The sequence below is a fragment of the Mytilus trossulus genome, chromosome 10, assembly GCF_036588685.1.
Source record: "Mytilus trossulus isolate FHL-02 chromosome 10, PNRI_Mtr1.1.1.hap1, whole genome shotgun sequence".
Taxonomy (NCBI): Eukaryota; Metazoa; Mollusca; class Bivalvia; order Mytilida; family Mytilidae; genus Mytilus; species Mytilus trossulus.
In genome coordinates, this window is record NC_086382.1 from 10485003 (window position 1) to 10498503 (window position 13501).

Below are 13501 nucleotides of genomic sequence, written 5' to 3' on the forward strand. Positions count from 1 at the left end.
ATGATACGAGAGAAGAAAACACACATTTACCAGCTGAACGGTGATGTCTTTATAATGATCAACTGTTCGTTAATCTAACTTGGTAACGTTGGCGATGATCCTTTATGATGTCAAGTCAATCACGGATGTTGACAGATAACGTCGACGAAAGAGTAACTGTTTTCTTCTCTTCTTGGAAGAAGAAAACGTCTTTTGTTTTCCCTTTCTTTTATTAAAGCTAAAATCTTAATGTTAATATACACGGACTTTTTCACATAGAAATGAATGAAAAATATTCTAAGAACACGTGTTTGAAACTATACTGGTATCTATAACTATTTCTAAATTTAATCCTTAGCCATCCATGCATACAATTTTCAACCCCAGAAAATAATTTTCTTAATTTGCACATGCACATGCACTTTCAGTTTCATGTAATTATATCATTGGTCTCACAGCTCAGTTGCTATAAATGCACCTAATTGCCGAACAATCCATGTCAGCCGGAATAGCTCAGTTGGGAGAGCGTTAGACTGAAGATCTAAAGGCCCCCGGTTCAATCCGGGTTCCGGCACGGAACAATCCGGCGGCTGGCAGGATATTTTTTGCTACTCACCACTTTTGCAAGATAATCCAAAGAAACTTTTCTCCATAGAATGACTAGATGTAACTATACGAATGGCATGTCAGATTGCAGAAACAGTGCACATGATACGAGAGAAGAAAACACACATTTACCAGCTGAACGGTGATGTCTTTATAATGATCAACTGTTCGTTAATCTAACTTGGTAACGTTGGCGATGATCCTTTATGATGTCAAGTCAATCACGGATGTTGACAGATAACGTCGACGAAAGAGTAACTGTTTTCTTCTCTTCTTGGAAGAAGAAAACGTCTTTTGTTTTCCCTTTCTTTTATTAAAGCTAAAATCTTAATGTTAATATACACGGACTTTTTCACATAGAAATGAATGAAAAATATTCTAAGAACACGTGTTTGAAACTATACTGGTATCTATAACTATTTCTAAATTTAATCCTTAGCCATCCATGCATACAATTTTCAACCCCAGAAAATAATTTTCTTAATTTGCACATGCACATGCACTTTCAGTTTCATGTAATTATATCATTGGTCTCACAGCTCAGTTGCTATAAATGCACCTAATTGCCGAACAATCCATGTCAGCCGGAATAGCTCAGTTGGGAGAGCGTTAGACTGAAGATCTAAAGGCCCCCGGTTCAATCCCGGGTTCCGGCACGGAACAATCCGGCGGCTGGCAGGATATTTTTTGCTACTCACCACTTTTGCAAGATAATCCAAAGAAACTTTTCTCCATAGAATGACTAGATGTAACTATACGAATGGCATGTCAGATTGCAGAAACAGTGCACATGATACGAGAGAAGAAAACACACATTTACCAGCTGAACGGTGATGTCTTTATAATGATCAACTGTTCGTTAATCTAACTTGGTAACGTTGGCGATGATCCTTTATGATGTCAAGTCAATCACGGATGTTGACAGATAACGTCGACGAAAGAGTAACTGTTTTCTTCTCTTCTTGGAAGAAGAAAACGTCTTTTGTTTTCCTTTCTTTTATTAAAGCTAAAATCTTAATGTTAATATACACGGACTTTTTCACATAGAAATGAATGAAAAATATTCTAAGAACACGTGTTTGAAACTATACTGGTATCTATAACTATTTCTAAATTTAATCCTTAGCCATCCATGCATACAATTTTCAACCCCAGAAAATAATTTTCTTAATTTGCACATGCACATGCACTTTCAGTTTCATGTAATTATATCATTGGTCTCACAGCTCAGTTGCTATAAATGCACCTAATTGCCGAACAATCCATGTCAGCCGGAATAGCTCAGTTGGGAGAGCGTTAGACTGAAGAGACTGAAGATCTAAAGGCCCCCGGTTCAATCCCGGGTTCCGGCACGGAACAATCCGGCGGCTGGCAGGATATTTTTTGCTACTCACCACTTTTGCAAGATAATCCAAAGAAACTTTTCTCCATAGAATGACTAGATGTAACTATACGAATGGCATGTCAGATTGCAGAAACAGTGCACATGATACGAGAGAAGAAAACACACATTTACCAGCTGAACGGTGATGTCTTTATAATGATCAACTGTTCGTTAATCTAACTTGGTAACGTTGGCGATGATCCTTTATGATGTCAAGTCAATCACGGATGTTGACAGATAACGTCGACGAAAGAGTAACTGTTTTCTTCTCTTCTTGGAAGAAGAAAACGTCTTTTGTTTTCCCTTTCTTTTATTAAAGCTAAAATCTTAATGTTAATATACACGGACTTTTTCACATAGAAATGAATGAAAAATATTCTAAGAACACGTGTTTGAAACTATACTGGTATCTATAACTATTTCTAAATTTAATCCTTAGCCATCCATGCATACAATTTTCAACCCCAGAAAATAATTTTCTTAATTTGCACATGCACATGCACTTTCAGTTTCATGTAATTATATCATTGGTCTCACAGCTCAGTTGCTATAAATGCACCTAATTGCCGAACAATCCATGTCAGCCGGAATAGCTCAGTTGGGAGAGCGTTAGACTGAAGATCTAAAGGCCCCCGGTTCAATCCCGGGTTCCGGCACGGAACAATCCGGCGGCTGGCAGGATATTTTTTGCTACTCACCACTTTTGCAAGATAATCCAAAGAAACTTTTCTCCATAGAATGACTAGATGTAACTATACGAATGGCATGTCAGATTGCAGAAACAGTGCACATGATACGAGAGAAGAAAACACACATTTACCAGCTGAACGGTGATGTCTTTATAATGATCAACTGTTCGTTAATCTAACTTGGTAACGTTGGCGATGATCCTTTATGATGTCAAGTCAATCACGGATGTTGACAGATAACGTCGACGAAAGAGTAACTGTTTTCTTCTCTTCTTGGAAGAAGAAAACGTCTTTTGTTTTCCCTTTCTTTTATTAAAGCTAAAATCTTAATGTTAATATACACGGACTTTTTCACATAGAAATGAATGAAAAATATTCTAAGAACACGTGTTTGAAACTATACTGGTATCTATAACTATTTCTAAATTTAATCCTTAGCCATCCATGCATACAATTTTCAACCCCAGAAAATAATTTTCTTAATTTGCACATGCACATGCACTTTCAGTTTCATGTAATTATATCATTGGTCTCACAGCTCAGTTGCTATAAATGCACCTAATTGCCGAACAATCCATGTCAGCCGGAATAGCTCAGTTGGGAGAGCGTTAGACTGAAGATCTAAAGGCCCCCGGTTCAATCCCGGGTTCCGGCACGGAACAATCCGGCGGCTGGCAGGATATTTTTTGCTACTCACCACTTTTGCAAGATAATCCAAAGAAACTTTTCTCCATAGAATGACTAGATGTAACTATACGAATGGCATGTCAGATTGCAGAAACAGTGCACATGATACGAGAGAAGAAAACACACATTTACCAGCTGAACGGTGATGTCTTTATAATGATCAACTGTTCGTTAATCTAACTTGGTAACGTTGGCGATGATCCTTTATGATGTCAAGTCAATCACGGATGTTGACAGATAACGTCGACGAAAGAGTAACTGTTTTCTTCTCTTCTTGGAAGAAGAAAACGTCTTTTGTTTTCCCTTTCTTTTATTAAAGCTAAAATCTTAATGTTAATATACACGGACTTTTTCACATAGAAATGAATGAAAAATATTCTAAGAACACGTGTTTGAAACTATACTGGTATCTATAACTATTTCTAAATTTAATCCTTAGCCATCCATGCATACAATTTTCAACCCCAGAAAATAATTTTCTTAATTTGCACATGCACATGCACTTTCAGTTTCATGTAATTATATCATTGGTCTCACAGCTCAGTTGCTATAAATGCACCTAATTGCCGAACAATCCATGTCAGCCGGAATAGCTCAGTTGGGAGAGCGTTAGACTGAAGATCTAAAGGCCCCCGGTTCAATCCCGGGTTCCGGCACGGAACAATCCGGCGGCTGGCAGGATATTTTTTGCTACTCACCACTTTTGCAAGATAATCCAAAGAAACTTTTCTCCATAGAATGACTAGATGTAACTATACGAATGGCATGTCAGATTGCAGAAACAGTGCACATGATACGAGAGAAGAAAACACACATTTACCAGCTGAACGGTGATGTCTTTATAATGATCAACTGTTCGTTAATCTAACTTGGTAACGTTGGCGATGATCCTTTATGATGTCAAGTCAATCACGGATGTTGACAGATAACGTCGACGAAAGAGTAACTGTTTTCTTCTCTTCTTGGAAGAAGAAAACGTCTTTTGTTTTCCCTTTCTTTTATTAAAGCTAAAATCTTAATGTTAATATACACGGACTTTTTCACATAGAAATGAATGAAAAATATTCTAAGAACACGTGTTTGAAACTATACTGGTATCTATAACTATTTCTAAATTTAATCCTTAGCCATCCATGCATACAATTTTCAACCCCAGAAAATAATTTTCTTAATTTGCACATGCACATGCACTTTCAGTTTCATGTAATTATATCATTGGTCTCACAGCTCAGTTGCTATAAATGCACCTAATTGCCGAACAATCCATGTCAGCAGGAATAGCTCAGTTGGGAGAGCGTTAGACTGAAGATCTAAAGGCCCCCGGTTCAATCCCGGGTTCCGGCACGGAACAATCCGGCGGCTGGCAGGATATTTTTTGCTACTCACCACTTTTGCAAGATAATCCAAAGAAACTTTTCTCCATAGAATGACTAGATGTAACTATACGAATGGCATGTCAGATTGCAGAAACAGTGCACATGATACGAGAGAAGAAAACACACATTTACCAGCTGAACGGTGATGTCTTTATAATGATCAACTGTTCGTTAATCTAACTTGGTAACGTTGGCGATGATCCTTTATGATGTCAAGTCAATCACGGATGTTGACAGATAACGTCGACGAAAGAGTAACTGTTTTCTTCTCTTCTTGGAAGAAGAAAACGTCTTTTGTTTTCCCTTTCTTTTATTAAAGCTAAAATCTTAATGTTAATATACACGGACTTTTTCACATAGAAATGAATGAAAAATATTCTAAGAACACGTGTTTGAAACTATACTGGTATCTATAACTATTTCTAAATTTAATCCTTAGCCATCCATGCATACAATTTTCAACCCCAGAAAATAATTTTCTTAATTTGCACATGCACATGCACTTTCAGTTTCATGTAATTATATCATTGGTCTCACAGCTCAGTTGCTATAAATGCACCTAATTGCCGAACAATCCATGTCAGCCGGAATAGCTCAGTTGGGAGAGCGTTAGACTGAAGATCTAAAGGCCCCCGGTTCAATCCCGGGTTCCGGCACGGAACAATCCGGCGGCTGGCAGGATATTTTTTGCTACTCACCACTTTTGCAAGATAATCCAAAGAAACTTTTCTCCATAGAATGACTAGATGTAACTATACGAATGGCATGTCAGATTGCAGAAACAGTGCACATGATACGAGAGAAGAAAACACACATTTACCAGCTGAACGGTGATGTCTTTATAATGATCAACTGTTCGTTAATCTAACTTGGTAACGTTGGCGATGATCCTTTATGATGTCAAGTCAATCACGGATGTTGACAGATAACGTCGACGAAAGAGTAACTGTTTTCTTCTCTTCTTGGAAGAAGAAAACGTCTTTTGTTTTCCCTTTCTTTTATTAAAGCTAAAATCTTAATGTTAATATACACGGACTTTTTCACATAGAAATGAATGAAAAATATTCTAAGAACACGTGTTTGAAACTATACTGGTATCTATAACTATTTCTAAATTTAATCCTTAGCCATCCATGCATACAATTTTCAACCCCAGAAAATAATTTTCTTAATTTGCACATGCACATGCACTTTCAGTTTCATGTAATTATATCATTGGTCTCACAGCTCAGTTGCTATAAATGCACCTAATTGCCGAACAATCCATGTCAGCCGGAATAGCTCAGTTGGGAGAGCGTTAGACTGAAGATCTAAAGGCCCCCGGTTCAATCCCGGGTTCCGGCACGGAACAATCCGGCGGCTGGCAGGATATTTTTTGCTACTCACCACTTTTGCAAGATAATCCAAAGAAACTTTTCTCCATAGAATGACTAGATGTAACTATACGAATGGCATGTCAGATTGCAGAAACAGTGCACATGATACGAGAGAAGAAAACACACATTTACCAGCTGAACGGTGATGTCTTTATAATGATCAACTGTTCGTTAATCTAACTTGGTAACGTTGGCGATGATCCTTTATGATGTCAAGTCAATCACGGATGTTGACAGATAACGTCGACGAAAGAGTAACTGTTTTCTTCTCTTCTTGGAAGAAGAAAACGTCTTTTGTTTTCCCTTTCTTTTATTAAAGCTAAAATCTTAATGTTAATATACACGGACTTTTTCACATAGAAATGAATGAAAAATATTCTAAGAACACGTGTTTGAAACTATACTGGTATCTATAACTATTTCTAAATTTAATCCTTAGCCATCCATGCATACAATTTTCAACCCCAGAAAATAATTTTCTTAATTTGCACATGCACATGCACTTTCAGTTTCATGTAATTATATCATTGGTCTCACAGCTCAGTTGCTATAAATGCACCTAATTGCCGAACAATCCATGTCAGCCGGAATAGCTCAGTTGGGAGAGCGTTAGACTGAAGATCTAAAGGCCCCCGGTTCAATCCCGGGTTCCGGCACGGAACAATCCGGCGGCTGGCAGGATATTTTTTGCTACTCACCACTTTTGCAAGATAATCCAAAGAAACTTTTCTCCATAGAATGACTAGATGTAACTATACGAATGGCATGTCAGATTGCAGAAACAGTGCACATGATACGAGAGAAGAAAACACACATTTACCAGCTGAACGGTGATGTCTTTATAATGATCAACTGTTCGTTAATCTAACTTGGTAACGTTGGCGATGATCCTTTATGATGTCAAGTCAATCACGGATGTTGACAGATAACGTCGACGAAAGAGTAACTGTTTTCTTCTCTTCTTGGAAGAAGAAAACGTCTTTTGTTTTCCCTTTCTTTTATTAAAGCTAAAATCTTAATGTTAATATACACGGACTTTTTCACATAGAAATGAATGAAAAATATTCTAAGAACACGTGTTTGAAACTATACTGGTATCTATAACTATTTCTAAATTTAATCCTTAGCCATCCATGCATACAATTTTCAACCCCAGAAAATAATTTTCTTAATTTGCACATGCACATGCACTTTCAGTTTCATGTAATTATATCATTGGTCTCACAGCTCAGTTGCTATAAATGCACCTAATTGCCGAACAATCCATGTCAGCCGGAATAGCTCAGTTGGGAGAGCGTTAGACTGAAGATCTAAAGGCCCCCGGTTCAATCCCGGGTTCCGGCACGGAACAATCCGGCGGCTGGCAGGATATTTTTTGCTACTCACCACTTTTGCAAGATAATCCAAAGAAACTTTTCTCCATAGAATGACTAGATGTAACTATACGAATGGCATGTCAGATTGCAGAAACAGTGCACATGATACGAGAGAAGAAAACACACATTTACCAGCTGAACGGTGATGTCTTTATAATGATCAACTGTTCGTTAATCTAACTTGGTAACGTTGGCGATGATCCTTTATGATGTCAAGTCAATCACGGATGTTGACAGATAACGTCGACGAAAGAGTAACTGTTTTCTTCTCTTCTTGGAAGAAGAAAACGTCTTTTGTTTTCCCTTTCTTTTATTAAAGCTAAAATCTTAATGTTAATATACACGGACTTTTTCACATAGAAATGAATGAAAAATATTCTAAGAACACGTGTTTGAAACTATACTGGTATCTATAACTATTTCTAAATTTAATCCTTAGCCATCCATGCATACAATTTTCAACCCCAGAAAATAATTTTCTTAATTTGCACATGCACATGCACTTTCAGTTTCATGTAATTATATCATTGGTCTCACAGCTCAGTTGCTATAAATGCACCTAATTGCCGAACAATCCATGTCAGCCGGAATAGCTCAGTTGGGAGAGCGTTAGACTGAAGATCTAAAGGCCCCCGGTTCAATCCCGGGTTCCGGCACGGAACAATCCGGCGGCTGGCAGGATATTTTTTGCTACTCACCACTTTTGCAAGATAATCCAAAGAAACTTTTCTCCATAGAATGACTAGATGTAACTATACGAATGGCATGTCAGATTGCAGAAACAGTGCACATGATACGAGAGAAGAAAACACACATTTACCAGCTGAACGGTGATGTCTTTATAATGATCAACTGTTCGTTAATCTAACTTGGTAACGTTGGCGATGATCCTTTATGATGTCAAGTCAATCACGGATGTTGACAGATAACGTCGACGAAAGAGTAACTGTTTTCTTCTCTTCTTGGAAGAAGAAAACGTCTTTTGTTTTCCCTTTCTTTTATTAAAGCTAAAATCTTAATGTTAATATACACGGACTTTTTCACATAGAAATGAATGAAAAATATTCTAAGAACACGTGTTTGAAACTATACTGGTATCTATAACTATTTCTAAATTTAATCCTTAGCCATCCATGCATACAATTTTCAACCCCAGAAAATAATTTTCTTAATTTGCACATGCACATGCACTTTCAGTTTCATGTAATTATATCATTGGTCTCACAGCTCAGTTGCTATAAATGCACCTAATTGCCGAACAATCCATGTCAGCCGGAATAGCTCAGTTGGGAGAGCGTTAGACTGAAGATCTAAAGGCCCCCGGTTCAATCCCGGGTTCCGGCACGGAACAATCCGGCGGCTGGCAGGATATTTTTTGCTACTCACCACTTTTGCAAGATAATCCAAAGAAACTTTTCTCCATAGAATGACTAGATGTAACTATACGAATGGCATGTCAGATTGCAGAAACAGTGCACATGATACGAGAGAAGAAAACACACATTTACCAGCTGAACGGTGATGTCTTTATAATGATCAACTGTTCGTTAATCTAACTTGGTAACGTTGGCGATGATCCTTTATGATGTCAAGTCAATCACGGATGTTGACAGATAACGTCGACGAAAGAGTAACTGTTTTCTTCTCTTCTTGGAAGAAGAAAACGTCTTTTGTTTTCCCTTTCTTTTATTAAAGCTAAAATCTTAATGTTAATATACACGGACTTTTTCACATAGAAATGAATGAAAAATATTCTAAGAACACGTGTTTGAAACTATACTGGTATCTATAACTATTTCTAAATTTAATCCTTAGCCATCCATGCATACAATTTTCAACCCCAGAAAATAATTTTCTTAATTTGCACATGCACATGCACTTTCAGTTTCATGTAATTATATCATTGGTCTCACAGCTCAGTTGCTATAAATGCACCTAATTGCCGAACAATCCATGTCAGCCGGAATAGCTCAGTTGGGAGAGCGTTAGACTGAAGATCTAAAGGCCCCCGGTTCAATCCCGGGTTCCGGCACGGAACAATCCGGCGGCTGGCAGGATATTTTTTGCTACTCACCACTTTTGCAAGATAATCCAAAGAAACTTTTCTCCATAGAATGACTAGATGTAACTATACGAATGGCATGTCAGATTGCAGAAACAGTGCACATGATACGAGAGAAGAAAACACACATTTACCAGCTGAACGGTGATGTCTTTATAATGATCAACTGTTCGTTAATCTAACTTGGTAACGTTGGCGATGATCCTTTATGATGTCAAGTCAATCACGGATGTTGACAGATAACGTCGACGAAAGAGTAACTGTTTTCTTCTCTTCTTGGAAGAAGAAAACGTCTTTTGTTTTCCCTTTCTTTTATTAAAGCTAAAATCTTAATGTTAATATACACGGACTTTTTCACATAGAAATGAATGAAAAATATTCTAAGAACACGTGTTTGAAACTATACTGGTATCTATAACTATTTCTAAATTTAATCCTTAGCCATCCATGCATACAATTTTCAACCCCAGAAAATAATTTTCTTAATTTGCACATGCACATGCACTTTCAGTTTCATGTAATTATATCATTGGTCTCACAGCTCAGTTGCTATAAATGCACCTAATTGCCGAACAATCCATGTCAGCCGGAATAGCTCAGTTGGGAGAGCGTTAGACTGAAGATCTAAAGGCCCCCGGTTCAATCCCGGGTTCCGGCACGGAACAATCCGGCGGCTGGCAGGATATTTTTTGCTACTCACCACTTTTGCAAGATAATCCAAAGAAACTTTTCTCCATAGAATGACTAGATGTAACTATACGAATGGCATGTCAGATTGCAGAAACAGTGCACATGATACGAGAGAAGAAAACACACATTTACCAGCTGAACGGTGATGTCTTTATAATGATCAACTGTTCGTTAATCTAACTTGGTAACGTTGGCGATGATCCTTTATGATGTCAAGTCAATCACGGATGTTGACAGATAACGTCGACGAAAGAGTAACTGTTTTCTTCTCTTCTTGGAAGAAGAAAACGTCTTTTGTTTTCCCTTTCTTTTATTAAAGCTAAAATCTTAATGTTAATATACACGGACTTTTTCACATAGAAATGAATGAAAAATATTCTAAGAACACGTGTTTGAAACTATACTGGTATCTATAACTATTTCTAAATTTAATCCTTAGCCATCCATGCATACAATTTTCAACCCCAGAAAATAATTTTCTTAATTTGCACATGCACATGCACTTTCAGTTTCATGTAATTATATCATTGGTCTCACAGCTCAGTTGCTATAAATGCACCTAATTGCCGAACAATCCATGTCAGCCGGAATAGCTCAGTTGGGAGAGCGTTAGACTGAAGATCTAAAGGCCCCCGGTTCAATCCCGGGTTCCGGCACGGAACAATCCGGCGGCTGGCAGGATATTTTTTGCTACTCACCACTTTTGCAAGATAATCCAAAGAAACTTTTCTCCATAGAATGACTAGATGTAACTATACGAATGGCATGTCAGATTGCAGAAACAGTGCACATGATACGAGAGAAGAAAACACACATTTACCAGCTGAACGGTGATGTCTTTATAATGATCAACTGTTCGTTAATCTAACTTGGTAACGTTGGCGATGATCCTTTATGATGTCAAGTCAATCACGGATGTTGACAGATAACGTCGACGAAAGAGTAACTGTTTTCTTCTCTTCTTGGAAGAAGAAAACGTCTTTTGTTTTCCCTTTCTTTTATTAAAGCTAAAATCTTAATGTTAATATACACGGACTTTTTCACATAGAAATGAATGAAAAATATTCTAAGAACACGTGTTTGAAACTATACTGGTATCTATAACTATTTCTAAATTTAATCCTTAGCCATCCATGCATACAATTTTCAACCCCAGAAAATAATTTTCTTAATTTGCACATGCACATGCACTTTCAGTTTCATGTAATTATATCATTGGTCTCACAGCTCAGTTGCTATAAATGCACCTAATTGCCGAACAATCCATGTCAGCCGGAATAGCTCAGTTGGGAGAGCGTTAGACTGAAGATCTAAAGGCCCCCGGTTCAATCCCGGGTTCCGGCACGGAACAATCCGGCGGCTGGCAGGATATTTTTTGCTACTCACCACTTTTGCAAGATAATCCAAAGAAACTTTTCTCCATAGAATGACTAGATGTAACTATACGAATGGCATGTCAGATTGCAGAAACAGTGCACATGATACGAGAGAAGAAAACACACATTTACCAGCTGAACGGTGATGTCTTTATAATGATCAACTGTTCGTTAATCTAACTTGGTAACGTTGGCGATGATCCTTTATGATGTCAAGTCAATCACGGATGTTGACAGATAACGTCGACGAAAGAGTAACTGTTTTCTTCTCTTCTTGGAAGAAGAAAACGTCTTTTGTTTTCCCTTTCTTTTATTAAAGCTAAAATCTTAATGTTAATATACACGGACTTTTTCACATAGAAATGAATGAAAAATATTCTAAGAACACGTGTTTGAAACTATACTGGTATCTATAACTATTTCTAAATTTAATCCTTAGCCATCCATGCATACAATTTTCAACCCCAGAAAATAATTTTCTTAATTTGCACATGCACATGCACTTTCAGTTTCATGTAATTATATCATTGGTCTCACAGCTCAGTTGCTATAAATGCACCTAATTGCCGAACAATCCATGTCAGCCGGAATAGCTCAGTTGGGAGAGCGTTAGACTGAAGATCTAAAGGCCCCCGGTTCAATCCCGGGTTCCGGCACGGAACAATCCGGCGGCTGGCAGGATATTTTTTGCTACTCACCACTTTTGCAAGATAATCCAAAGAAACTTTTCTCCATAGAATGACTAGATGTAACTATACGAATGGCATGTCAGATTGCAGAAACAGTGCACATGATACGAGAGAAGAAAACACACATTTACCAGCTGAACGGTGATGTCTTTATAATGATCAACTGTTCGTTAATCTAACTTGGTAACGTTGGCGATGATCCTTTATGATGTCAAGTCAATCACGGATGTTGACAGATAACGTCGACGAAAGAGTAACTGTTTTCTTCTCTTCTTGGAAGAAGAAAACGTCTTTTGTTTTCCCTTTCTTTTATTAAAGCTAAAATCTTAATGTTAATATACACGGACTTTTTCACATAGAAATGAATGAAAAATATTCTAAGAACACGTGTTTGAAACTATACTGGTATCTATAACTATTTCTAAATTTAATCCTTAGCCATCCATGCATACAATTTTCAACCCCAGAAAATAATTTTCTTAATTTGCACATGCACATGCACTTTCAGTTTCATGTAATTATATCATTGGTCTCACAGCTCAGTTGCTATAAATGCACCTAATTGCCGAACAATCCATGTCAGCCGGAATAGCTCAGTTGGGAGAGCGTTAGACTGAAGATCTAAAGGCCCCCGGTTCAATCCCGGGTTCCGGCACGGAACAATCCGGCGGCTGGCAGGATATTTTTTGCTACTCACCACTTTTGCAAGATAATCCAAAGAAACTTTTCTCCATAGATGACTAGATGTAACTATACGAATGGCATGTCAGATTGCAGAAACAGTGCACATGATACGAGAGAAGAAAACACACATTTACCAGCTGAACGGTGATGTCTTTATAATGATCAACTGTTCGTTAATCTAACTTGGTAACGTTGGCGATGATCCTTTATGATGTCAAGTCAATCACGGATGTTGACAGATAACGTCGACGAAAGAGTAACTGTTTTCTTCTCTTCTTGGAAGAAGAAAACGTCTTTTGTTTTCCCTTTCTTTTATTAAAGCTAAAATCTTAATGTTAATATACACGGACTTTTTCACATAGAAATGAATGAAAAATATTCTAAGAACACGTGTTTGAAACTATACTGGTATCTATAACTATTTCTAAATTTAATCCTTAGCCATCCATGCATACAATTTTCAACCCCAGAAAATAATTTTCTTAATTTGCACATGCACATGCACTTTCAGTTTCATGTAATTATAT

At 37.5% G+C, this 13501-nt stretch overlaps 16 non-coding genes across 16 annotated transcripts; all 16 read left to right on the top strand.

The window, feature by feature from the left end:
• The first annotated feature begins 1168 nt into the window (after positions 1 to 1168).
• On the top strand, positions 1169 to 1241 carry Trnaf-gaa (transfer RNA phenylalanine (anticodon GAA)). The gene has a single exon. It is a non-coding gene; the product is annotated as a tRNA-Phe (tRNA).
• A 1311-nt stretch (positions 1242 to 2552) lies between these two features.
• Trnaf-gaa (transfer RNA phenylalanine (anticodon GAA)) lies at positions 2553 to 2625 on the top strand. The gene has a single exon. It is a non-coding gene; the product is annotated as a tRNA-Phe (tRNA).
• Positions 2626 to 3240: 615 nt separating this feature from the next.
• Positions 3241 to 3313, top strand: Trnaf-gaa (transfer RNA phenylalanine (anticodon GAA)). The gene has a single exon. It is a non-coding gene; the product is annotated as a tRNA-Phe (tRNA).
• Positions 3314 to 3928: 615 nt separating this feature from the next.
• Trnaf-gaa (transfer RNA phenylalanine (anticodon GAA)) lies at positions 3929 to 4001 on the top strand. The gene has a single exon. It is a non-coding gene; the product is annotated as a tRNA-Phe (tRNA).
• Positions 4002 to 5304: 1303 nt separating this feature from the next.
• On the top strand, positions 5305 to 5377 carry Trnaf-gaa (transfer RNA phenylalanine (anticodon GAA)). The gene has a single exon. It is a non-coding gene; the product is annotated as a tRNA-Phe (tRNA).
• A 615-nt stretch (positions 5378 to 5992) lies between these two features.
• Positions 5993 to 6065, top strand: Trnaf-gaa (transfer RNA phenylalanine (anticodon GAA)). The gene has a single exon. It is a non-coding gene; the product is annotated as a tRNA-Phe (tRNA).
• Positions 6066 to 6680: 615 nt separating this feature from the next.
• Trnaf-gaa (transfer RNA phenylalanine (anticodon GAA)) lies at positions 6681 to 6753 on the top strand. The gene has a single exon. It is a non-coding gene; the product is annotated as a tRNA-Phe (tRNA).
• Positions 6754 to 7368: 615 nt separating this feature from the next.
• Trnaf-gaa (transfer RNA phenylalanine (anticodon GAA)) lies at positions 7369 to 7441 on the top strand. Its single transcript has one exon. It is a non-coding gene; the product is annotated as a tRNA-Phe (tRNA).
• Positions 7442 to 8056: 615 nt separating this feature from the next.
• Trnaf-gaa (transfer RNA phenylalanine (anticodon GAA)) lies at positions 8057 to 8129 on the top strand. Its single transcript has one exon. It is a non-coding gene; the product is annotated as a tRNA-Phe (tRNA).
• A 615-nt stretch (positions 8130 to 8744) lies between these two features.
• On the top strand, positions 8745 to 8817 carry Trnaf-gaa (transfer RNA phenylalanine (anticodon GAA)). Its single transcript has one exon. It is a non-coding gene; the product is annotated as a tRNA-Phe (tRNA).
• Positions 8818 to 9432: 615 nt separating this feature from the next.
• On the top strand, positions 9433 to 9505 carry Trnaf-gaa (transfer RNA phenylalanine (anticodon GAA)). Its single transcript has one exon. It is a non-coding gene; the product is annotated as a tRNA-Phe (tRNA).
• Positions 9506 to 10120: 615 nt separating this feature from the next.
• On the top strand, positions 10121 to 10193 carry Trnaf-gaa (transfer RNA phenylalanine (anticodon GAA)). Its single transcript has one exon. It is a non-coding gene; the product is annotated as a tRNA-Phe (tRNA).
• Positions 10194 to 10808: 615 nt separating this feature from the next.
• Positions 10809 to 10881, top strand: Trnaf-gaa (transfer RNA phenylalanine (anticodon GAA)). The gene has a single exon. It is a non-coding gene; the product is annotated as a tRNA-Phe (tRNA).
• Positions 10882 to 11496: 615 nt separating this feature from the next.
• On the top strand, positions 11497 to 11569 carry Trnaf-gaa (transfer RNA phenylalanine (anticodon GAA)). Its single transcript has one exon. It is a non-coding gene; the product is annotated as a tRNA-Phe (tRNA).
• A 615-nt stretch (positions 11570 to 12184) lies between these two features.
• Trnaf-gaa (transfer RNA phenylalanine (anticodon GAA)) lies at positions 12185 to 12257 on the top strand. The gene has a single exon. It is a non-coding gene; the product is annotated as a tRNA-Phe (tRNA).
• A 615-nt stretch (positions 12258 to 12872) lies between these two features.
• Trnaf-gaa (transfer RNA phenylalanine (anticodon GAA)) lies at positions 12873 to 12945 on the top strand. The gene has a single exon. It is a non-coding gene; the product is annotated as a tRNA-Phe (tRNA).
• Positions 12946 to 13501: the final 556 nt, after the last annotated feature.